The sequence below is a fragment of the Panthera pardus genome, unplaced genomic scaffold (assembly GCF_024362965.1).
Source record: "Panthera pardus isolate Hobbes unplaced genomic scaffold, ASM2436296v1 HiC_scaffold_8, whole genome shotgun sequence".
NCBI classification, from domain to species: domain Eukaryota; kingdom Metazoa; phylum Chordata; class Mammalia; order Carnivora; family Felidae; genus Panthera; species Panthera pardus.
Window position 1 is genome coordinate 143,492,982 of NW_026527013.1, and position 25,378 is coordinate 143,518,359.

Here is a 25,378-nt window from a genome sequence, read left to right on the forward strand (position 1 = left end):
ATTAAAAAATAAGAATTAAAAAATATATTTAATTTAATTTAATGTAATTTAAAAAGCAATTCTGACACTATCTATCCCTAGATAGCATCAGATTCCATGAGGGCACAGTCCCACAAGACACACACACCCCCCAACTTCACACACCCCATCTGGGTAGCAAGCCCAAATTGTTACCTGGTTTCTGACCAAACCACTAGAGACTGGAGGTCTCCACACCCCCCCTCCTTGTACTTCAGATTCAAATCACATTCCAGGTTGTTACTGTACTTCTGACTGACCGGCTATAAATCTGAGGTTCCCGAGACCCTTCCTTAGATTTGACTAATTAGAGCAACTCACAGAACTCAGGAAACCCATTTACTCACTAGATTACCAACTTACTATAGAAGGATAAAACTCAGGAACAGCCAGATGGAAGAGATGCAGGGCAAGGTGCCGGGCGGCGGGGCGGGGGGTGGGGGGTGGTGGCGGGGGTGATGTACCTTCCAGGCACACTACTCTCCCCAATCTCCCCAAGCTCACCATCCTGGAAGTCCTCCGAACCTTTTTGGTTTTTATGGAGGCTTCATTACGTAGCAACTGATAAAACTCAATCTCAAGCCCCTCTCCCTACCCCAGAGGTCAGGAGGGGCAAGAAGTTCCAACCCTCTAATCACATAGTTAGCTTCCCTGGTGCCAGCCCCCGTCCTTAGAAGCTTTCCAAAAATTGCCTCATTTGCATCAAAAAAGACCCCTGTATGGCCCTCAGCACCTAGGAAATTCTGAGGGTTTTAGGAGCTCTGTGCCAAAACAGGAACGAGACCAAATATACTACATTTATTATTATAAACTACAATATCACACCTCCCAACGGCTGAACAGTCAGTACTATCTCTACACTGTAACTAGATAAACTTAAGTCCTGGAAACCAGCATTATTTTCTCCAGTACCAGTAGAGTCGAAGTTTCTTTCCTTTCAAATACAATGTTGTTCAAAAGAGCAGTTGGTCTTGGGGTGCCGGGGTGGCTCAGTCGATTAAGCATCCGACTTTTGATTTCGGCTCAGGTCCTGATCTCACGGTTCATGGGTTTATGCCCCACATCGGCTCTGTGCTGGCAGCGCGGAGCCTGCTTGGGGTTCTCTCTCTTTCTCCCTCTCTCTCTGACCCTCCCCTACTTGCACTGTCTCTGTCTCTCTGAAAATAAATTAAAAAAAAAAAAAAGAGCAGTTTGTCTTATCTAGGAAGCCAGGTAACAAGGAAGGCCAAATCCCTGGATAGACTTAAGAATACAGGATAGCAAGGCAGCTACAAGCATTGGAAGTACAGCTTCTCTCCCCCTGACCTTGACCCCTGTGTCATTCCGTCTTACCTGTGCTTCCACCAGACAGTTGCTTACATATCAGCAACTCTGTCCCATCCACAGAGAAACAGAAGTTAGACTTCAGTCTGCAAGCTCATCCCCATTCGATCTAAAAGTTTGATATCCAAGCCACTGCTTTGGGTAACGGTCTAAAAACCAGCAGCCTGGTGAGACACACAGCTCTGTTCAGCCTCTAACAAATGCTTTTGGTCACAGTAGCAGGCTCTCCAAAGAACAAGAAGGAATCAACTGCTGAGCCCTCTCAGGGTTGCAGACACCCCACAAAGCAACTGGGCCCCAGCCTCCGAGACACCTAGACATGAAACGAGAAGGATGAGCACACTGCAGAGCTCCTGCGTCTTTTAAATGAACATAATTTTTCAGAGGATACAACGGAGCCTGGAGAAAGAATAAATACAGCACTCTTCAGAGCCAGTGACTATGTAAAAAAAAAAAAAACAAACAAAAAGATGTGTGCTAACATTTAGCCAATATATTCCTCACCATTGACTATTTTCCCTGTCCATTCTAAGACATTCATTATCAGATAGCTTTGCCTAAATGCTATCATTCTACCATTTGTTGCAAGAGATGCAATGAAATGCCATCAGCTCTTGTCCATGCTCACGATCAGATAAATGGGTGTGAGAAGCAGTTCTCTGTACATAGAAAAGCTTTCATTATCATGTACTTTTGCTGGCATTTTTTAAAGGGGAGAGGGAGCTAACATTATTCATACATTAAATCAGAGCCTTAAGTGCAGCGCGAGAGAAGGCTCCCAAACTCGGCTGTGTATCACATCACAACACTGACATCTGTTGGCTATAAGTGTACTGGATCACCTAGTCCTTCCTTTCCCTGCAGCCACAGAACAGCTTCTAAACCAAATCTTTTCAGGGTCCTCGGCCATTTAAGGTATATTACGTGCTTCATTCCCAATAGACTGCAAACTTGTGTTCACAGTTTCTCGTGTTAGCCTTCAACTCTCTCATGACACAAGACTTTATGTCATTTTAATTCTTTTCTAAAACCAAGCAGACATTCGTGTATGCAGCATACGCGCTAATCCAAACATAAGCTACAAAAATGAGGGGACTGTCCTTTTACTGATACAATTTTGAAATGTATGTCATGAGGAAGATGACACAAACGTGTTTATTGACACATCAGCATGTCCCCCCACACGAATGCTTCCTGTTATTCACCATGTTAACTGCTCTTTCCTCCTTTCTTGACCCCATTCTCCACTGTGTTCTTTTCCCCGGGATCCCGCACTCCTCTTTTTCTTCCTCTGCCCACTGAACTATGAGAATCCACAAAGACTCCCTCGCCAGGCCTCCAGAGGCCTTCTAACATGCGGTGTCTAGGGAACTGTATCTAAGCACATGGTTTAATATTGCATACTAGAAGAACACCTTGATCTTTCCTCTTCTGTATCTCCTGAGGTTTCAAAGACTAAGAGTAAGAGGGATTACCTCCAAAGCCCCTTATTTAGTGCCGTGATTTCATCAGTATCAATCAGCATCTGTATCAATATCTATAGCTTTACCATAAAAACTGAGCTTTGTCTCCCCTTCCGAATCAACACCCCATTCCAACTCCCCCATATCTACCAAAGGCAGCACTCTCCTTCCAGCCCCTCAACTGCAGCTGGGCATGGTTTCGTGGTGTCGTGGTTGCCTCCTCTCCCTTCTCCCCCACAACATTCCTTACCCCTTCCCGTGGCAGGAGGCCTGACCCCCTCCCACCGCCTCTCACCTAGACAGAGACAACAAGACACTCTTCCTCTTCCACGACGCCGATTACCATCTATGTACTGATGACTCCCACGTCCCGTCTCCAGCCTAGACCTCTCCCCCAAACTCCAGACCCATGTAATCCCCATAGTCCACAATGGGTCATCTTCACTCGGCTATGCCCCGGCACCTGAAACTCTACATATCCAAAATCAAATCCCTATTCTTTCCCCTCTCCCCCACAAACTGCTCCCTCTCCTCTGTTCCTTATATCTCTGATCGCTGACTTCGCTACCCAAGCCAAAAACCTTGGGGTCATCCACAGCTTTACCTGTCCCTCAGATAGCAATATCCAATCAATCACAGAAGCTTAATTAATTCACCTGTTGATTCCAGCTCCTGGTTTACTCTTTATTTCATTCATGTCTCACCAACCCAACTACAGCAGACACCACCGTCTAACACTTAAGACGTGTGCTCCTTCCTCCTCTGTAGCATGGAATTGTCACCTATCCAGATGGAAACTATATTTTCTAGCCCCTAGTATCCGGGGATAGGGAAGAGAGCATACGATTAATTGTTGCCCATGGAATATAAGCCGATGTTACTTGTACTACTTAGTATTTACAAAGCAGATATACATTCCCAAGGCTCTTTCCTCATCTATCAGCAGAATGGAGTGGACTCCTGGGTCTTGGAAGATGATGGGACCACAAGATAGAAGGAAGCTAGGACTCTGAATGAGCACTTAGAACGCTGTCTACCAGGGATACTCATATTGGGCCGTGATACCACTTGAAACGAACTTTTGTTGTATCGAGCCACTGAGAGTTCTGGGCTTTATAGCCTGAAAAGTACTCTCTGACACTAACTAGTTCAGGGCCCCATCATTTCTCCCCCACGTTACAGCAGGTGACTCTCAGCTGATCTGTGCCTTTAGCCTTGGTCTGCATGCCTCTCTTGCTTAGTACAAGCTCCATGAAGGCAGAGGCTGGCTCTGCTTGTTCAGCGTATCCCCATCAGGAGCACAGCACCTGGTATGCAGTAAAACTGACTAGGATCCTTTCTTCCCAATCTCTCCCTAGCCCACACTCTTGGTTTCTATTACCTCATGCCCCTTTCCCTTTTACCCCAACACACACACACACACACACACACACACACACACACACACACACACTCACCAAGGTTCAACTTGAGCCCTCCTTCTAGTCCTCACATCCCATTCCTTCCTACCAAGGCCCTTTCCTCTCAAGTCGCTTAGAGCTCAGCTTCTGTGAATTTTTCTGTAACTTCACTGGGAATGATCATGCTAACATTTATCTATCCCATTGCATTATGTACCTTGTCTTAGACCTCCCCTTGCATTTGCAATAAATTCCTCGTGTGTGTGTGGCATGTATTCTGTCCCATCTCCTGTGCTACCTTACACACTCCTGGGGGAAGAAGTGAGGTTCACTCTTACACACAGAGCTCCTCAGCAAATGCTCGAATCCAATAATTTGCTTTGTATCATACATACTGAATCCAATAATTTGCTTTGTATCATACATACTCTACGTAGCATCTTCTGGGATGCCTCTGGATCCAAACCTTTTTTTTCCCCCATACTTGAATTAGAGGGATTTTAATAAATCCTACGTAAATTCTACATAAAACTAAATTCTACATAAATCTAAAAGGAAACACAGCATTTACAAAGAAAAGCATCTCTCCATTACCTCCTTTGTGACTATGTAGTTTTCCATAAAGGGGAAATAGATTGTTAGAGTATGAAATAAGCTATTAGGTCCAATGCATAGTTGTCATTAATAACAATTAATAGTAAAAGTTACAATTTAATGTCTATTAAACCAGTGTCTGGCCCACAGTACACACAAGTTGTTTTCTTGCTGTTTCTGAATTTTATCAACTTCTTCCTGAGCTTCCTTTCTTGAGGGAGCCCGTAACTGAGGAAGGGAGCTATACCAGAGATACCTGGACGGCTCACTGGTGAGGCCTTCCAAAAGACGAGGGGTCTGGTGGGCATGCCAGAACATAGCTCGAGAAGAAGCACCAGGGGTGATCAGCCTCGGAGAAGACTCCTATCTTCATAGGGTGGCTGCTGGGAAGTCACAGGAGAATCCTGGCGATGCAAAGCCCGGTCATCATACAGACACCATTACCACCACCGTAATCCACCCAGTTCATATGCTCCGCTCCTCACACAGTCTACACATCAACATCGGACATGTGGTCAGTCAAGTGACGTGGGTCATCTTACGCACATGGGAGGTGTGCATCTATCATAACTCCCAGTAGGCTGACACACGGGCCAGCCTAGGACCAAAATCCCTCCAAACTTTTCAGTTTAGCACCCTTCAAAGAGACATAACCTAGCCCTCAAATACAGTTGTTAAAGCTTTCAGGCGTGCCTCACCGCTGAAAATTTTTCATCTGAAAAATCATTTTTCATTTATGAGCTGTACCTTATCACTCTGTGCAGCCACCATATAGGTTATGCTGCACAAAAATAATTGATTACTTATGAGTGACAGAGTAATTGGCACTACCCTGGTTATTCAGCTATTTTTATGCATTATAATTACCAGCTTCAGTACACTAGACAGAATTTAATGTTCTTGAAAATTAATATTATTGAAGGACTTAATACAAAAGCATGTAATGTTCTTAAATTAAAAACTTGTCACACACGCTGATAGAGTCTCACACTGTTGGCTATTTATCAACATTTTGTTTTAATCATTTCAAACCTTTTTATCAAGGTACAGAGCCTGGAGCTCGTGTCAGTTCAGTACAACTGAATTCTAGTGGCTCACAGTCTGAATTAAAGTTGGCAATAACAATGTTATATGTCTAATGTTATATCGAAGACCCAGAATCTGTTGCCTACCGACCTGTATTACAGCTATGAGTTCCTTGAAAGCAAAAAAACAAAAACAAAAACAAAAACAAAAACAAACAAACAAACAAAAAAACAAGTCATTTATATATGATTCTAATAAGTGGCCGGTGTGCTGAGGCTGTGTGAAACATATTAAATAAGCAGAATAATACACAACAATGATGCCTGTGAACTCACTAGAAGAAATTCCATCTTCCACACCGGGGCTAGCTGTGATTGAGGAGACAGATGCGGCCAAGAGAAAAGATGTGGTTTGTGAAGCTGGGGGGCTTCTAACCTAATGTCATCCTACCCAGGGTGAGGGTACCAAGATGGGCTATCTTTCATTTTTTTGATTGTATAAAGGGAACACACACACCCCCTTTAAAATGACTTAATCCCAGTCTCTCAAAATGCTTATTACTTCATGAAACCTGCTTTTCTCTTCAGTGCTGTGATAAATTTCTATGTTTACTCCAGTCTCCTCCTTTCCTCTTTTATTCTGTTTTTCTTTGTATTTTAACAGCACAAGAATTTTCACATGTTCAGCTGAGTGTCATTCATCTAGGCGGGTCTTCTGCACCCTGCCACAGTCCCCCTCACTCCATATGAACTGCCGTCTCCATATGGCTTTCCTGACTATTCGTCTCTCTCCTGAATTCATTTTCCCTCATCCTTCCTTCCCAATCCCGGCGCTCCTTTTTCTCTTCCTCAGCAGTTGGCCAACATATAGAACTATAGCGTGCTTAAATACTTCTTTTTTTGTTTATTTTTGAAAGAGGGAGAAAGAGAGAGAGAAAGAGAGAGAGAGAGAATGAGCAGGGGAGGGGCAGAGGGAGAGGGAGACACAGAACCCAAAGCAGGCTCCAGGCTCTGAGCTGTCAGCACAGAGCCTTACACGAGGCTCAAACCGACAAACCATGAGATCATGACCTGAGCTGAAGTCGGAAGCTTAACTGACTGAGCCACCCAGGTGCCCCTAAATACTTAATTCTTTAGTGCTTACATAGTACTTTCTAATAATAAAGTTATGTTTTACTCCTATGGCTCAATGAATTGCCTTTTTTTTTTTTTTTTCTGTTAGAAGTCCCTTAACAGAAAATTATTTCCCATCCCCAGTATAGTGGCTTAACAGGTAGGAATCAAAGAATCATAGAACATTTTACCATGATTAGTTTCAAGAAAATTAAAGTTAGAAAAGACACGGCTAGAATCAATTTTAAATTTGAAGCCAAAATTCTAATATTTCTTCACAATCACATTAATAGATTAACATAATTTCAAGTAATGGACTATATGGCTTTAATACACATCAGTTTAATAATCAAAGTGTTATCTGCCAACTTGATTAACTCCCATAAACTTGCATCAAAAATGCTTATTACCTCGGGGCGCCTAGGTGGCTCAGTCAGTTAAGCGTCTGACTTCGGCTCAGGTCATGATCTCATGGTTTGTGAGTTTGAGCCCTGCGTCGGGCTCTGTGCTGACAGAGCCTGGAGCCTGCTTCAGATTCTATGTCTCCCTCTCTCTCTCTGCCCCTCCCCTGCTCATCCTCTGTTTCTCTCTCAAAAATAAATAAACATTAAAAAAGAATTTTTAAAAAAATGCTTATTACCTCATACTATGTATAAAAAACCAAAATGGGGGGCGCCTGGGTGGCGCAGTCGGTTAAGCGTCCGACTTCAGCCAGGTCACGATCTCGCGGTCCGTGAGTTCGAGCCCCGCGTCAGGCTCTGGGCTGATGGCTCGGAGCCTGGAGCCTGTTTCCGATTCTGTGTCTCCCTCTCTCTCTCTGCCCCTCCCCCGTTCATGCTCTGTCTCTCTCTGTCCCAAAAATAAATAAAAAAATAAAAAAAAAAAAACGTTGAAAAAAAAAACAAAAAACCAAAATGGATTATAAACCTAAGGTTTTAGTTCTTACTATAAGAACTAAAAGTATATATTTCACTTCAAGGGAAATACAGGCGTAAATTTTTGTGACCTTGGATTAGGAAATGGCTTCTTAGATACAACGCAAAAAGCACAAGTGATACAAGAAAAAATAGATAGGGGCACCTGGGTGGCTCAGTAGGTTGAGCGTCCGACTTTGGCTCAGGTCATGATCTCACGGTTGGTGGGTTCGAGCCCCGCGTCACGCTCTGTGCTGACAGCTCGGAGCCTGGCGCCTGCTTCAGATTCTGTCTCCCTCTCTCTCTGCCCTCCCCCACTTGTGCTCTGTCTCTCTCTGTCTCTTAAAAATGAATAAAAGTTAAAAAAAAATTTTAAGAAAAAACAGATAAATTGTAATTCATCAATATTAAAAACTTTGTGCTTTGGAGGACACCATCAAGAAAGCAAAAAGACAACCCACAGAATGGGTGAAATATTTGCAAATTATATATCTGATAAGGGTCTACTATCCAGAATATATAAAGAACTCAACACAATTAAAAATGGGCAAACGATGTGAACAGCTATTTCTCCAAAGATGATACAAAGATGGCCAATAAGCACATTAAAAGACGTTCAACATCGTTAGTCATTAAGGAAATACAAACCAAAAACCATTATGAGATACCACTTCACACCCACTTGGTTGACTATAATCAAAAAGATAGATGATAACGAGTATGGGCAGGACGCGGAAAAACCGAAGCCCTCAGTGTTGGTGGGAATGTAAAATAGTGCAGCCACTTTCTTTTTTTTTTTTTTTTTTTTAATGTTTATTTATTTTTGAGACACAGAGAGACAGAGCATGAACGGGGGAGGGTCAGAGAGAGAGGGAGACACAGAATCGGAAGCAGGCTCCAGGCTCTGAGCTGTCAGCACAGAGCCAGACATGGGGCTCGAACTCACGGACCGTGAGATCATGACCTGAGCCGATGTCGGACGCTTAACCGACTGAGCCACCCAGGCGCCCCGTGCAGCCACTTTCGAAAACAGTTTAGCAGTTCCTCAACAAATTAAACGTGAGAGTTACCGTATGACCCAGGAATTCCACTCCTAGAATACCCCCAAAACATGAAAACATACATCCACACAAAAACTCATACGTGAATGTTCATAGCAGTATTATTCACAATAACCAAAAAAATAAATAAAAAATAAAATAACCCAAATGTCCACTGATTGATAAATGAATAAACAAAATGTAGTATATTCATACAATGGAATATTATTCAGCCATTAAAAGGCAACTAATTCATACTACAACATGGAAGAACCTTGAAAATATCATGCCAAGTGAAAGAAGCCAGACACAAAAGGCCACATACTGAATTATTCCATTTAGTTAAAATGTACAGACAGGCAAATCCATCAGGACAGAGAGCAGATCAGTGGTTGCCAGTGGTTGGTAATGGCTCCACAACTCTGTGAATATACTAAAAACCACTGAATTGTCTATTTTTAAAGGCTGAACATTATGATATGTAAATTATATCTCAACAAGCTGCTATTTCCTTATAAGTGCTTATTGATAGAATGTGCTCTGTGTTCTGATCTGTGAAGAAGTTTGCAGAGATGGGGAAGAGGAAGTGTCTAAGACCTAAAAGGGATAGAATTCCATTCCAGAACACCAGGTTCTTCACCTGGCCTTCCCCTTTTTTTTTTCTTCACTTAGTTAATTCAGAAAATCAGCCATTTGTTGATGTTACTTGAGCTAAATTAACTTCTCCTGACTTCAGTTTTCTTTTCTAAGGTAGTCACCCAGAGTTAGAACCTGGACATTAAAAGTACACACACGGGAGTCAGAGCAGTTACTCTTTTCCTCCCAGCCCTACCAGATGGCAGACTTTGGTCGTGTTTTTTAACCTTGCCAGGCCTCATTGATCCTCACTGTAAAATGGGGATCATTCATACTCACCCCACAGATTGTAGAGAATGAAACATACATTGATTGGCATCGCTGACAGGGACTAAGTACTCTACTCTGCAACCGTGGCTATTATTGGTTCAAAGGCTCATTCTAGTCTTTTTCTTTTTTTTTTTTTTTTTTGAGAGAGAGAGAGGGGGGGGTGCAAGTGAACCAGGGGCAGAAAGAGAGAGAGAAAGAGAGAGAAAAAGAGAGAGTGAGAGAGAAGCAGGGCTCACCCAAAGTGGGGCTTGGTTTACTGCAAGCAGGGCTCGGGCTCACTCGGAGGGGAGCTTGAGCTTGCCCCATGTGGGACTCGAATGAGAACAGTGACAAACTGTGAAATCATGACCTGAGCAGAAGTCAGATGCTTAACGATGGAGCCTTCCAGGTGCTCCAGCTCTTTTTTTCTTCTTAAGTTTATTTATTTTTGAGAGAGAGAGAAAGTGTGAGGGAGGGAGGAAGAGGGGAAGAGGGACAGGGAGTGGGAAGAGGGAGAGAGAATCCCAAACAGGCTCCACACTGCACAGAGCCCGATGCAGGGCTTGAACCTACAAACCTTGAGATCATGACCTGAGCCACAGTCAGATACTTAACTGACTGAGCCACCCACACGCCCCTCATTCCAGTTCTAAAAGTCTCTGAGATATCAATAGGATTACAATTTAAGTAGTATATATAATAAAAATAGTAACACCACTTCAAATAGTTGAGAAGGTTTTCATAATTCAGTGAAGTCTGAGGCAAAAAAGAGGGACTATATAGGAAAAGTGGTTTGTTTTGTCAATAGAACTTGTCCTTTTTAGCATGCATAATTATAAACTGTAGTTCTAAAGAACTAACCAAGTGAAAACTAAATGAGGAGGAAAATAGTAACAAAGACAGAATTATGACTTAAATTGACTTGGCATAAAGGTTAAAATTATAAGAAAAAGCTGAAGTCCTCTTGTCATTCTGTCCAAATACTGCCATGACAACCGTGTGTACTTGATGCTTCTTTCCACCTTTTGCCAGTTGCCTGATGGCTCAGATAAAGTAGAATTTCCAGAGTCCGGCTAGATACTGGGCCATGACTTTCTTATCATACTGAAGATTGCTCTGGCGGGTCACCCAATCGATGGATGTACAAGTTTAAGTCTTATGTTAAGCCATGGTGACACTCTTCTCTCTGTCCCTTATGTTCTGAGTCAGAGAGAAGATGCTTAGATGATGGCATGGGTTTTTTTCCTACTAATTTGGATGCCTGGGTGCTTGAGATGCTATTAGATTGTCAAGCAAACATTATTGCCATCATTGGCAAAATGACAAAATTACAGGGATGTCTCCACTGACTGCTTTGATGGACTGACTTCTAACTCTCAAGGTGTCTTCCCTTTGCCTCAAGCAGTAATTTATCTAAAAGTTAATTACCAACCATTAGCTCCCCTACTGAGCTAGCCCAGCAGTCTGAGAGTGAAGAAAGGGGGAAATCATGTAAGCTATCCTTAGTGCAGCCACTGATCTTTCTCGAAAAAAGAAAGAGGAGCAATACTAAAGGACAGTACCAACAACAACAAACTCCTGCAAGAAAAATCCCTTAGACCTGGCTGCAAGATAACATGGTCTCATTTCGTTTTTGAAGGAATATGTGCTACACTAAGAAACAGCAGCCTGTTGATTAAATCTAGAGCCATTCAAATCCCTCCAAGCCTGTGAACGTATCATAGAATAAAAAACATCCTGATGTTCATAGGTCAGCCCATCTGCAGTAGATTTGCCAACATGGGAGAGGGGGAGGGGCAGATACACACTTGAGATAATCCCTTTAAAACATACCAGGGCTTCTACAGCAAGCTGTCCTTCGCCTTCAAAGGTGCCCACGGGGAAAATAACAATCCATGAATACAAATCATAATTTTGAATCATAATTTTAAATAAGTGAAAATGATACCATCCAACCAATTATTCCATAGCACCAGTAACTGTTAAATTATGCAGGCCTCATCAAAACAGGTGACACGCACAATGACATTTAGAATAATGTTATTGCTCTTGATCTTGTTTTGCCATTTGTGAGACTCCACAAATAATGCAACCTACCATGGGTTACCACTTTGTCAAATTGGAATATTGCGTTTAAGTCCGGGGGGCTTTGTGATATAGACTCTTTTTTAACGTTTATTTATTTTTGGGACAGAGAGAGACAGAGCATGAACTGGGGAGGGGCAGAGAGAGAGGGAGACACAGAATCGGAAGCAGGCTCCAGGCTCTGAGCCATCAGCCCAGAGCCTGACGCGGGGCTCGAACCCACGGACCGTGAGATCGTGACCTGAGCCGAAGTCGGAGGCTTAACCGACTGAGCCACCCAGGCGCCCCAATGATATAGACTCTTAATAGATAAACTGATTCTGAAAAAGGCACCTGAGTGGCTCAGTCAGTTAAGTGTCCGACTTCGGCTCAGGTCATGATCCCACGATTCATGGGTTCAAGCCCCAAGCTGGGCTCTGCACTGACAGCTCAGAGCCTGGAGCCTGCTTCCGATTCTGTGTCTCCCTCTCTCTCTCCTCCTCCCCCACTCGTGTGCATGTGCAAGCTCTCTCAAAAATAATTAAATATTTTAAAAGAAAAGAAAAGGGAACCAAAACAAATTCTAGAACATTTAAGGTATATTAAAATAAAAATATTTGGCATTCAAATAGACCTACCACAAAACCTGTGTATTTGCATATTCGTTTTGAAAGGGAATGAACTCCAGAGCCAGATGAACTGGGTTTGAACTTTGGTTCTGCTAAGCTGCATGACCCTGGGCAGTTTAACTTCTCTGTGACTCAGTTAACTTATTAGTAAAATGGAAATAGAAATAGTACCTATCTCACAGGCTTGTAAGGCAAATTAAATGAGTTAACATGAGTAAAATACTTAACGGCAACGTCTGGTGCAGGGGAAGTAAGTACTACATAGGAGTCAGTTGTCATTATGTCTACGGTACTAGAGGTGAGGGGTCCAGGAGGGCGCTATTTTAGCATGAAAAACACAAGTAAGCCCCTTGGCTTGGTACTTCTGGATGCTTGGGCCCCCAAATCCAACCTGGTGATCTGAACCAATGAATAAGCCCTTCTATTAGCAATGTAAGGAAGCACTCATGAGTTCTCTTTTGTCCAGATCCCTTCAATTCCTGAACATCCAAGCGATGGGAAAGACCATGATCTGGATCAGCAAACCTTAATCAACTAAGAGATGCCATGACAAGACCCTCCATGATTACCACATTGCAGAAAATTGTGATGCTACTGTATCTACGCATAATAACATTTATAAAGCAGTTTTGCCAAGTCAGAAAGCACTTCCTGATCCAATCATTATTATGAACATTTGTTATCCCTAAACTATAGGGCTACAGACCTAGAAGAATATCAAGTTGAACTTGCATCAGCTATATCCTAGAAATAGTCTCTCTTTTTTTTTAAACTAAATATCCTCGATATGCATATTCTTACTTACAACTTGGCTTTCGTATTCTTTTTTTTCCAGTTCATTGTGTCCTCTTTTTCTGCTTCTTACCCAGCCCCTCAGAGGGTTCTTCTCAACTCACCACACAGGTTGACTACCCTCTGAACGTAGAACCCCAAAGTCAAATATCCAGACCTGGCAAGCACTGAACTAGGAGTTCCCAACATTTTCGCCTCCTTTTATTTTCTTTCCCCAAAAGAAATGTTTTAGGAGACTTTATCTACTGAAATGCGATCACTGGCTCTCCATGCACTTGTTGAAGGATCTCTGAGTTGTTTCCAATGTTTAGCTATTACAAATAAAGCTGTTATGAACATTTGTGAACAGCTTTTTGTGTGAACATAAGTTTTCATTTCTCTGGGATAAATGTTCAAGAGTGCAATTGCGTGGGTATATGGTAGATGCGTGTTTCATCTTATAAGAAATTTCCAAACTGTCTTCCGGGGTGGCTGTACCATTTTACATTCCCACACACCTCACCAGCATTTGGTGGCGTCGTCATTTTTCATTATAGCCAATTCTGATAGGCATATACCTCATTGTGGTTTGAATTTGCATATCTCCAGTGACTAGTGATGTTGAACATGCTGTCATGTGCTTATGTGCCATCTGTATATCCTCTTCGGTGAAATGTCTGTCCATGTCTTTTGCCCATTTTCTAATTGCACTGTTCGGTTTTTACTATTGGGTCTCGACAATTCTTTATCTATTCTAGATGCTAATAGTCTTCTATCAAATATTTGGTTGCAAATATTGTCTCTCAGTCTGTAGCTTATCTTTTCAACTTCTTCACATAGTCTTTCACAAAGCAAGCATGTTTCATTTAGTGAGGTCCAATTTGTCAAGTTTTCTTTCCATGATTCATGCCTTATGCATCAAGCTTGACAACCCTGCAGCAGGAGTCGGGACACTAGGACTAAGGTGACCGCCAGCTCGCCCGGGTTTATCCAGGTCTTTCTTGGGTTTAGCACCAAAAGTCCCACATCCTAGGAAACCCCTCGGTCTTGGACAAACTGGGACAGTTGGTCACTCAAACAAGAGCCGATGGAGTCCTGCCCATCTTTTGCACCGACACAGCCTCAGCTGAGAGTGGAGGGACCAGTGCCAGAGAGACACCCATCCTGGGCCTGAGAATCAAGACATGATATCACTGACGCATGAGTAGCTGTGATGCCACAAGGTTCTGAAGGGCACACATGATAACCTTGCCATTTCCTCTCTCACGACGATGGGCAAGATTTTTCAGAAAAGGCAGGCTGGCAGGGAAAGAGAGGTCCCCTTACCTTGCACGGCCATCCCACTGTCCTCCCCTCGCTTTGGAGCCTGTACTTGAGGTGGCTCCCACCCACATGCTTCTGGTTCATCCCGTTCAACACTTTGGGCCAAGGATGCCCAGTCCTGGGCACACTAGATTTCCCCCGAAAAGCACTTCAAAAATGCGGATGACTGAGCCCCGTCCCAGACCAGTTAAATGTGCTTCTCTCCAAGTGCGAGTGGGGCTCAGTGAATATTAGCCACAAAAACTCCCGAAGTGATTCCAGTGTGCAGCTGGGGTGAGACCCTTTGCTGCAGGCTCCAGGGGTGTGAACTGCTTGTGGACATGGATGAGAGCACCCACAGCACCCAGCACAGTGCCTGCATATAGCAGGCATCCAATATACATTCGGTAAGTTTTTTAAATGAGCAAATAATATAGAAGTGATCAAAGACTGGGCCCAAATATCATTTACTTTGTCTCTCCTGCTTGTAACTGAAGGACCAAATGAGGTGCAAGATAAACTGTAGGATAAGCCTCCCTAAAACTAGACTGTCTCCAAGCCTTTCCCAATCTCCCAAAAAGTTGAAAAGTCAAGAAATCCCTGACTGCCTCAATGGGCATTTTTACAGATGGATAATTAGGCTGTGTCAGTGTCACCAGGAAGTTGTTAGAAATGCAGATTTTCAGGCCCCATCTCAGAGTAACAGAAACACAATGTGCTTTTTAACAAGACCCCAGGTCATTCGCCGCAGCTCCTTAAAGTCTGAGAAGCACCCACCAGGCCGAGAAGTCCCTGTGGGAGAGAACCAGCTGGCTGCACTCCAGCCGCTGGGAGAGCATATGAAGGGAAGAGACCCTCAGGAGAGGTTGAGGGAAGGGGTGGAGCCACACCCGGAGGCCAAATCTCAGAGCTTTTTGACTTTTACAAAACCCCCAAAGCATCTAAGGACTTGAATCCTTAACTCACCAAGTCTAAACCTTGAGCAGGTAAACTGACACAGCAGAGAACTACCTGTACATACTGAACAGTGTACTTGTTTGTGGATCGGAGTGAATTTAGGGCTGTGATCAGTTACTAAGTACCATCCTGAGATGGATCAAAGAATGTGGCCCTGTCCATGAATTACCCTGCTGAGAGAGAGGCAAGCTCTTTAAGGTTTGCTCAGGGAGGCAGGGTGGGTGGGCCTCCTCACTCCCTCCCCCACGTGGCCAGAGTTTTATAATTCCCACGTGACGTCCACTGTGCTGGGCAATCCCCCCCACAAACACACACACACACTCACCAAGATCCCTTAGAAACCCTCTCTAATAATTCCCTAACTAGAAGTTGGTCAGCCTACGGGCATCCTACCAGCGTTTTACGGTGGGAAGCCATTATTTTCATCATTTGCTTCATCCTGAAAGCAGCCCGCTGTGGGGTTTGCAGATGGAAAGAGGTGCCTGTCTTTTCTTTTGTGTAGCAGGAGGACTTACACCTGTGAGGACATAATTTTTTTTTTTTTTTGCAAATTCTAGATAACTTTATGCAATTTCCCCCAGATTCTAGTATCACCTCTGTGTCCTTCCCTGCGGAGACGATAGCTGAAGCTCACAGAGAACAGCCCCCAAATCAGGGTGAACATCAAGGGAAAAGCTAAAGCCTCAATTCCAGGCGAAGCACCTCTCTGCCTACAGTGTCACCTGACCGTAGCTACACACACACAGAAGCACAGAATGGGTGCTCTCGGCCAGAGATTGTGTTGAAATAATTATGCTCTGCCCTCGATGAAATTGCTTAAACTGCTTTCTGCTTTACAACATCATACACAGAAAACAATTTTCATGCCCGCACCGTGGCCTGAGGCAGATTTTGCATTCTGCATCAGGAGGAAATTGATTAATGTGAATGTTTTAGCTGTGGTTGTTGTTTGTGTATAAACTTTTGTTAAAACAAGTACGGCAGAATAAATGACCTTTATGTAGACACCTATTAAGGCGCTAAAAGGCTTGGCTACATTCATCTGAGACGCGTACACATAACGAGTGGAACAATGAGGGGATCAGCAGCTGCAAGGGGTTGAATTGAATTCTTCAACAATAGAAAAGTTTTTCAGACCCAAATACCAGCAATCAAAGAGAATTTTTGCAGATAATCCGAGAGAAAGAAAATAATAAAATAAAAAAAAAAAATGCTAGCCAACTTTGCACCAGTTAGCATAAGGTTGCCATCTGAAACATGTCAGCTTAAGAGCAGACCGAACCACCATTCTTTTGCCCAACTGCAGTATTCAGAACTGTTTCCCCAAATAATCCCAGATGGCATGCCACAAAATTTCAATTCATTTTAAAAGCTTTCTTTGCTGTTATTATGTGATTGAAAGTGCAAAAGCAAGTTGCCATTCTCATGGCACTATTTGCATTGGCTATTATCCCCTAAAATCCCCTTTAAACAGCTACATTGTCAGCCCATAGGCCTCATTTAGAACTACAAAAAAGCCCAGATTAATTCGATCAAAGAAAGAGCCAAGTACAAAATGCACTTTTCAAACTGTATCAGAGTGGGTTCGCTTTACAGATCGCTTCGGGGCAAGAACCGCAGGGGAAAGAAAGCCCTGAAAATAAAGCTTGGTTACGAAGCGAAATAACTAGGTTTGGCTCCTTCTCTGATTTACTGGAGCACCTCAAGGCGAAATCGCCAATTAAAAATTCTTAGAGGGAAAGATATTTAAATATAAATGCTGAAACAGACCCCCACAAACCGCAGCATCACATTCGTACCCCTGGCTTTCGGCCACCATTCTTCGGAGGCAGTTCGAAGCCTTGCCTGGGTAACCCGGTTAGTAGGAGGCTTTTCTGAAGTCGCAGACACCACATTCAGCCAAAGGACTTTGCACTGGCAAACATTTATGTCCGACTCTTCTCACCCCATCCCCAGAGGAAATGTTTTAAGTTACCACAAGAAAAGAAAATGCTGGAAAACAAAGGGGGAAAAAAACCGGTGATGACAACATTTCTTTTCACAAAACAAAACCTGCTCAAGATTCCGGTCGAATTCCGGGATCGGAAGCTGGCTGCAAGCGCCCTTCCACAGGCAGGCTGACGGGGCTGTCTCACCTGGGGGTCTGGAGGTGGGGGAGAAAGCTGGGGTGAGCCAAGCTGGAGTTTGGGTCTCTTAGGGACGCTCCATTAGTTTCCTAGGCGGGGTGAGCGGCGTCCGTTTTCCACTGCAGATGGTGCAGCCGGCCAGCTCCCTCCCTCTCGGCCCGAAGCTGTTCCTTCCCCTCAGAGGCGGCTTTTGTGCGCTGAGAACATTTTACTGGGGAGGGAAGGGCTGCACAGAGGTAGGGCTACAGGACGCGGGCAGCGAGACGTGCCGGTGCCTCTTCTGGGACGGAGCAGAGCCGGGAGAGCGCTGCAAACGCAGGCAGCTGCAATAAATATCAAAGTCGTTTGCAGGAGGGAGGAACCAGGGAGGATTTCAGCCGGTTGTGTCGGTTCAAGCTTTTGCTCCGGGAGGGACAAACTCAAAAGTCCTGAGTTGTCTGCTGTTTCCCCAAACCCACCCTGGAAACAAAAGAACATCGTGCTGCTGTAATCACATCTCATAAAATGTTTAGGAAGGGCACGCTTACCAAGAGGCTCCAACCATAAAACAGCAGTCCTGAACTTCCTGGTCGCATGCTCAGCTAGAAATGCACAGGGCTATTAAGTTACTCAGTTTGCTCAGAGGTGTTCACCACCCCCAGCAACCAAATCCTCATCCTCCTGAAAATTATCTGGAGGAAACAAATATGGATAGAAAACTGCAAATTTGGATGTTATTCCTCCTCCCATCCCTGAAATCAGGCAAACAGAGAAAGAAGTAAATGGTGAATACATATACAGGAAAGAGAATATAGAATCGAGTTGTTTTCTGTGAAGGAAAACCTTCTATTTTCCTCCCAAATCTTCAAAACAAATTATTCAAACTCATTCCCTGGTGGGGAATGAGCTCTCTGGTGGGGAATTTAACTACAGCAATACAGTACCAAAAAAAAAAAAAAAAAAAAAAACAAACAGTTCTGGATTTTTGAGATCTGGATAAACTTTCTGAAACTCTGCAACCTAAACTTAACAGAGGAAGGACCACTGTATCTATTTGATTCGTGATGAGACAAATTGAATGAATCACTGTGAAAAAATACACCCACAGTAATTTCTTTCCGGTAAATTTCAGTAGCCTGTTAACTAGTTGGAATAGGAATGTTTCTGTGACTTTTTGTAGGTCTCGCTGCCCTAAATGAATACACAATTACTTCCCTTGGTGGTAAAGATGTGTTTGATAATGAGTCAAGAATTGTCCAAGCAAAATAAGAAAGGAAGATCAGCACCTCCCAGATTACCACCACTGCCAGTGTTCAGAGACCCAAGGTGATCCCATCAGGACTCACAAGGACATTGTTTAAGGTAAATCCCTTGAGGCCATTTTTTTAGGAGGCCAGGAGAATAAAGGAACAGGTGTCAGGGTATATTGTAAAAGCTTCCACTCTCTGTTAGGAGATCTAATTCTGGTCCTGGCTCTGCCTCTGACTAACGAAATGACCTTAGCTTAGTTGCTTTCCCTCTCTAGATCTTACTTTTCTCATCCATAAAATAAGGCTAAACTAGATGATTTCCAAGGGCCATCCCAGAAATAATATCAAAGAGTGATGAGAGCATTCCTATGGAAAACACAGACAACACTAATTACAATGGGTCTAAAATGAGTTTCTCATGTTATGTGCTATCTAGGTAACAGAATAGCTTCACTGGCATAGGTTGGGGCTTGAAAGATTTCGTCTTAGCCTCCTAAAGGCTCTGGTCATCCCTAGGCTATGCATAAGAATTAACTTCAGGGAGGTCCATTTGAAATTAGTCACAGAGCTTCTGGCAGTTGCCTGCACAACTGATCCCCAGTTTGAATTGTCCATAGGGAAGCCTATTTGACCTATCTGGCCATGGGGCCCAAGCTGTTAGTCCTCTAGAAACAGTTTCTAGGTTTTCTTCAGTCAAATGAAAAACAGGATGCCACTTAAAAAAAATTACTGAGGCGCCTGGGCAGATCAGTCGGTTAAGCCTCTGAGTCTCAATCTCAGCTCAGGTCTTGATCTCAGGGTTGTGAGTTCAAGCCTGGCACTGGGCTCCGTGCTGGGCATGAAGCCTACTTAAAAAAAGGGGGGGGGGGGGTGGACGCCTGGGTAGCTCTTCATTTCAGCCTAAGTTGTGGTCTCGCAGTTGTGGGATTGAGTCCGCATTGGCCTTCACGCTGAGCATGGTGCCTGCTTGGGATTCTCTCTCTCTCTCTCTCTCTCTCTCTCTCTCTCTCTCTCTCCGCCTCCCCCACTCATGTTGTCTCTGTCTCTCTCAAATTAAATAAATAAACTTAAAACATTAAAAAAAATTTTAATGTTTACTTATTATTGAGAGACAGAGAAAGAGCATGAGCAGGGGAGGGGCAGAGAGAGAGGGAGACACAGAATCTGAAGCAGGCTCCAGGCTCCGAGCTGTCAGCACAGAGCCCGATGCGGGGCTCGAACTCACAAACCACGAGATCATGACCTAAGCCAAAGTCAGACGCTTAACCAACTGAGCCACCCAGGGGCCCCAAAACATTAAAAAAAAAAAAAAAAAAAAAAAAGAGTGAGGGGTGCCTGGGTGGCTCAGTCGGTTGAGCAGCCGACTTCGGCTCAGGCCATGATCTCACGGCTTGTGGGTTCGAGCCCCGCGTCGGGCTCTGTGCTGACAGCTCGGAGCCCGGAGCCCACTTCAGATTCTGTGTATCCCTCTCTCTCTGCACCTCTCCCACTCACACTCTATCTCTCTCTCAAAAAAAATAAACACTAAAAAAAGAATTTTTTAAATAAAATAAAACAAACCAAAAAAAAGAGTGAAAAAGAATAAGCTCTCCACTCCTCACACTCTAATGGAGGTCAGCAAGAGAGAGCAAATAAACAAAAATTATATCAGCATAGGGTGTGGGACAGGAACCGGGTAGGCCACACTGCGTTGATGGACTCTTCAGAAGAACTAGCCATGCACGGCTCAGGGAGGAAAGCCCTCCGGGCAGAGGGAAGAGCTACGGGCAGAAAGAAAGCCAGGGTGGCTGGAATGCAGTGGTGGAGGAAGTGAGTGGTATGAGATAGTCAGGGAGAGAGGCAGGAGCCAGACCACGTACAAGATTGGATTTTATGCTAATTATAGGAGGGAGCATAATCAGAGAGTTTTAAGCAGGGTACTGACATGATCTGTGTTCCATTTTTAGAAAGTATTCCTGCTCTGTGAAGAACGGACGGAGCAAGTGTAGAAGGGAGGTTGTTTCAATAATACAAGTAAAGGTAAAAACGGCTTCAACTGGGAAGTAGTGGTGAAGTGAGCATATTCAAGATATGCCTTGGAAGACCTGTTGCCGGAGCAAATGGAGATGAGTCACGGGAGAGGTCGCTGACAGAAAGAGAGGAACAAGTGTGTTGAGCAACTGCTTGAAGGAGAAGCAAGTCTAGTGGGGTGGCAGGAATTACGAGTTCTGGTATGGCAACTTTAAGTTTGAAATGCCATATTAAATGTGTATGTGGCCAAGATCAACTAGGCAGTTGGACACATGAGTTAGGAGGTGCAGGGAAAGGTCACGGCTGCCATGAGATCTGCAAGTCCCTGGGATAGGGTAAATGACCATCAATAGTCAATTATTCTGATTAAGACCCTTCATCTCACAGACAAATGTAGCAGAAGCTCCCCAACCCAATTTCATCTGGGATTTGTAGTTGGTTAATAAATCAAACACTCCTTTTGTGTTTTGCTTCGGCACTCTTGGTCTACCCGAATCCAGGGATTTTGGTCACTTGTTCCGGGCCCAGCTGCCGCAATCTGACAGTACCTACCTTTGTGCCCACGCCCCACTTCTCTCACTTCCGCCTCCAGGTTTTCCTGGAGGAAAGACCTGCCCACATGTATATACATTGCCCGCATATGTGCAATTGGGAAGTGCGAGGAAATTAATGCCCAATGGGGCAAGTTTTTGACTGAGGCAAAATGGCAGCTGACAGATCAATTCTTCCTTCCATCAGACTCTATATGAACTGACCTGAAAACAAAACACAGCAAAGCAAAGCCTGTCAGAAAATGACCTCACAAGGTTGAGAAATCATTAATTTTTTTTGAAAAAAAAGATTTTAAGTAATCTTGGGGCACCTGGGTGGCTCAGTCGGTTAAGCATCTGACTTCGGCTCAGGTTGTGATCTCATGGTTCATGAGTTCAAGCCCCACGTCAGGCTCTGTGCTGATAGCTCAGAGCCTGGAGCCTGCTCCAGACTCTGTGTCTCCCTCTCTCTCCAACCCTCCCCTGCTTGCACTCTGTCTCTCTCTCTGTCAAAAATAAATAAACATTAAAAAAATATTTTAAGTAATCTCTACACCCAACGTGGGGTTCATACAACCCCGAGATCAAGAGTCACTCGCAGTTACTTCTCACCAAGGCTGATGTAGCTCGTACCACTGCTGAATGCTCAATCTGCCAACAGCAGAGACTGAAATATTTATTTATTTCACTGAAATATTTATTAACGTACCACTATTCCTCATGGAATTACATTTACATCACCTTCTATGTTAGATGGGGAACACCACCATCCAGGGTTTACAAATGCCTATTCTATTGACATTATATCACATATAACATTGCCTTGGTCCAAGGGACCCACTTGATAAAAGAGAAAGTATAACAAGGGACACATGACTATGGACTCCACTATCTCACCATATGCCTCATCACTCTGACACATTCAGGCTAATAGATAGTGTCAAGCCATGGGTCAGAGGGCAGCGGCAGGGGTGGGAAGAAGGTTGCTGAGAACCCATCCCAGGGAATCAGGGAAAGAGGAGAGCCAGGACATCTTGTGAGCAGGAATCCCAAGTCCCCAAGCACAGGCTTCATTGTCTCTCAAATTCTCTTACAAAACACACATTCAGAGATAAAATTATTCAGAATTTCAATGAGGCACCTGGGTGGCTCAGTCAGTTGAGCTTCCGACTTCAGCTCAGGTTATGGTCTCATGGTATGAGGGTTCGGGCCCCACTTAGGGCTCTGTGCTGACAGCTCAGAGCCTGGAGCCTGCTTCGGATTCTGTGTCTCCTTCTCTCTCTCTGCCCCTTCCCCACTCACGCTCGCTCTCACTCTCTCTCAAAAAATAATAAACATTAAAAAAAAAAAAAAAGAATTTCAAGACAGTAATACAGAACATTAAACCCCAGGAGTCAGCCCCCTCCTGAACTTGGGGCTCTGTATATTGGTCACATGCCCAAGAAGTCAGCCCTAGTGCCCATACATGTCTAAATGGGAGTGTAAGAAAGTTAATACTCCATGGAGCAAACTTTTAACCAATGGGAGGTGGGAAGTAGCAAGTAAATTCTTCTCCCTCTTTTCACTAGACATACTGTCCTAAAAAGCAGCCATGTATATAGTGTCTCAGAAAATAGTCCCATAAGATCAAGAAATCGGTCACACTTGATTGTAAGCGTGGGCCACTTCAGCTTGGCGTTTTCATATTGGCTCTCCCTCTTTCCTTGCCTCACTCCCCTTTTCTTCATCCTGCTTGGATTGCATTCCTGATTAAAGTAATAGCACATAAGCCATTTCCACAAGCTCTGCCTTCTGGGTAACTCAGGCTAAGACAATCGGTTCACTCAAAAAGCAAGGAGGGAACATACTTTAAATATTTATTTTAATTTAAACATTCAGTTTTAATTTAAAATGTTATTTCAATTTAAAATGTTTGAGCATGCATTCGTTTGCAATTTCTCCAAAGGTTTTTGTCTCTTTAAAGACTGGAACCAGAGACTGAAGTTCTATTTTGTTTTTATTGACTAAATCACAACCACGCACATCATTTACAACTCATAGCCTCCACCATCCCTAGTTTATTTAAAGTAAAACAATAATTTAAAGACCCTGTTAAAGCAGCTTAAATGCATAATTCCTCTAAATTTTTACAGACTTTTTTTTCTGGTCTCAACAGTTGCCCCACCAAACCAAACATTATTTTAGTGAGCACCTATATTAAGTCCCTCCAAAAACATTCAGCTTGGCTTCGTAGTAACAATCGTTTTTTCCAACTACTTTTTCATAGGTTGATGTGATATTTAATTAAATTGTAATCACAAGTACATTCCGTATAAACAAATTGACATCGTTACAATTGAAAAGACGATCAAAAATACAATACATACACAGGTTTCAGGATGTACCTAAGTGATTCCTGGCAACATTCAGCTCTCCCTACAAGGACAGAAGACTGTAGTGTCCCCAGACCAATAGCATCAGTGTCGCCTGGGAACCAGTTAGAAATGCAAAATTCTCCCAGGTGCCTGGGTGGCTCATTTGGTTAAGCATCCCACTTCGGCTCAGGTCACGATCTCGAGGTTCGTGGGTTTAAGCCCCGCTTTGGGCTCAGTGCTAACAGCTCAGAGCCTGGAGCCTACTTTGGATTGTGCGCCTCCCTCTTTCTGCTCCTCTCCTGCTCTCTCTCTCTGTCTCTCAAAAATAAATAAATGTTAAAAAAAAAAAAAACTAACTAAGAAATGCAAAAGTCTCAGGCCATCCCAAACCAACTGAATCAGAAACTCTGGGAGTGGAGCTCGGTAATCAGTTCTGAGTACAGGCAGGTTTGAGAAGCACTGTCCTAGGGGCGCCTGGGTGGCTCAGTCGGTCGACTTCGGTTCAGGTCATGATCTCACAGTTCGTGAGTTCGAGCTCTGTGCTGACAGCTCAAAGCTTGGAGCCTGCTTCGGATCCTGTGTCCACCTCTCTCTCTGTTCCTCCCCCACTCACACTCGCTCTCTCTCTCTCTTTCAAACATAAAAAAACATTGAGATGCACTATCCTAGAGCATATAGTAGCCAGGAGCCTTCACATGATGGACAAGTAGAGAGAGCCCTTCATTTAACAAGATAGTTAATTGGAGATCAGTTAAAGAACTTCTATTGTGTTTTAGTTAGGGTTAGGTTTGGCTTCATATAAACAAAAGCCAAAACAACAGTGGTTTGTGTGCAGATAGTGAACACTACTGAAATATACGTTTAAAAATGGTTAAGATGAGAAATGTATTTCACTTTTTGACCACAATTTTAAAATAACCAAATGCATCAATTAAAATTTTAAAAACAGTAGCTTACGCAAATTAGGAATTTATTTTTCTTCCATCTAGAAGAAATCTAGAGGTAGACACTACAGGGGTACCTGGGTAGCTCTGTCAGTTGAGCATCCAACTCTTGATTTCAGCTCAGATCATGATCCCAGGACGGTGGGATCGAGTCCCGTGCTGGGCTCCACAATGAGCATGGAGCCTGCTTAAGATTACCTCTCTCCCCCTCTATCCCTCTCTTTTATGCTCTCTCTCTCTACAAAAAAAAAAAAAAAAAAAAAAGTAGACAATCCATTACATACATGACACTCCAGTAAGTAACAAAAGACCCAGGGTGCTTTCCAGCTCACTCTCCACCATCCCTAGTGTGGGGCCCTCCTCCTCATGGTCTAAGAGGGCTGCTAGAGCTTTAGCCACTGAATAGCTTTTCCAGGCAGCAGAATAGAACAAAGGAAAAGACAGGGGTACTTCTTCCCTTTAAAAAGAGCCTTCAGGGTGGCTGGGTGGCTCAGTGGCTCAGTCAGTTAAGTGTCCGACTTTGGCTCTGGTCATGATCTCATGGTACATGGGTTCAAGCCCTGCATTGGGCTCTGTGCTGACAGCTCAGAGCCTGAAGCCTGCTTCAGATTCTGTGTCTCCATCTCTCTGCCCCTCTCCCACTCGACTCTCTTTCTCAAAAACAAAAACAAAATTAAAAAGAAAGAG

General features: G+C 43.7%; 1 protein-coding gene across 2 annotated transcripts in view; it reads right to left on the reverse strand.

Annotated features, from left to right (window-relative positions):
• ZNF800 (zinc finger protein 800) overlaps positions 1–21,618 on the reverse strand; it is a 159,855-nt gene extending 138,237 nt beyond the window's left edge. The window contains exons 1-2 of one of the 2 annotated variants that reach the window (XM_053898023.1): positions 21,416–21,618; positions 17,634–17,947 (exon numbers count right to left, since the gene is read on the reverse strand). The gene's annotated coding sequence lies outside the window, so the exon portion shown is untranslated. Of the gene's footprint in view, positions 1–17,633; positions 18,084–21,415 lie in introns of those variants that run through there. The other variant, XM_053898022.1, reaches the window with a different exon arrangement.
• Positions 21,619–25,378: the final 3,760 nt, after the last annotated feature.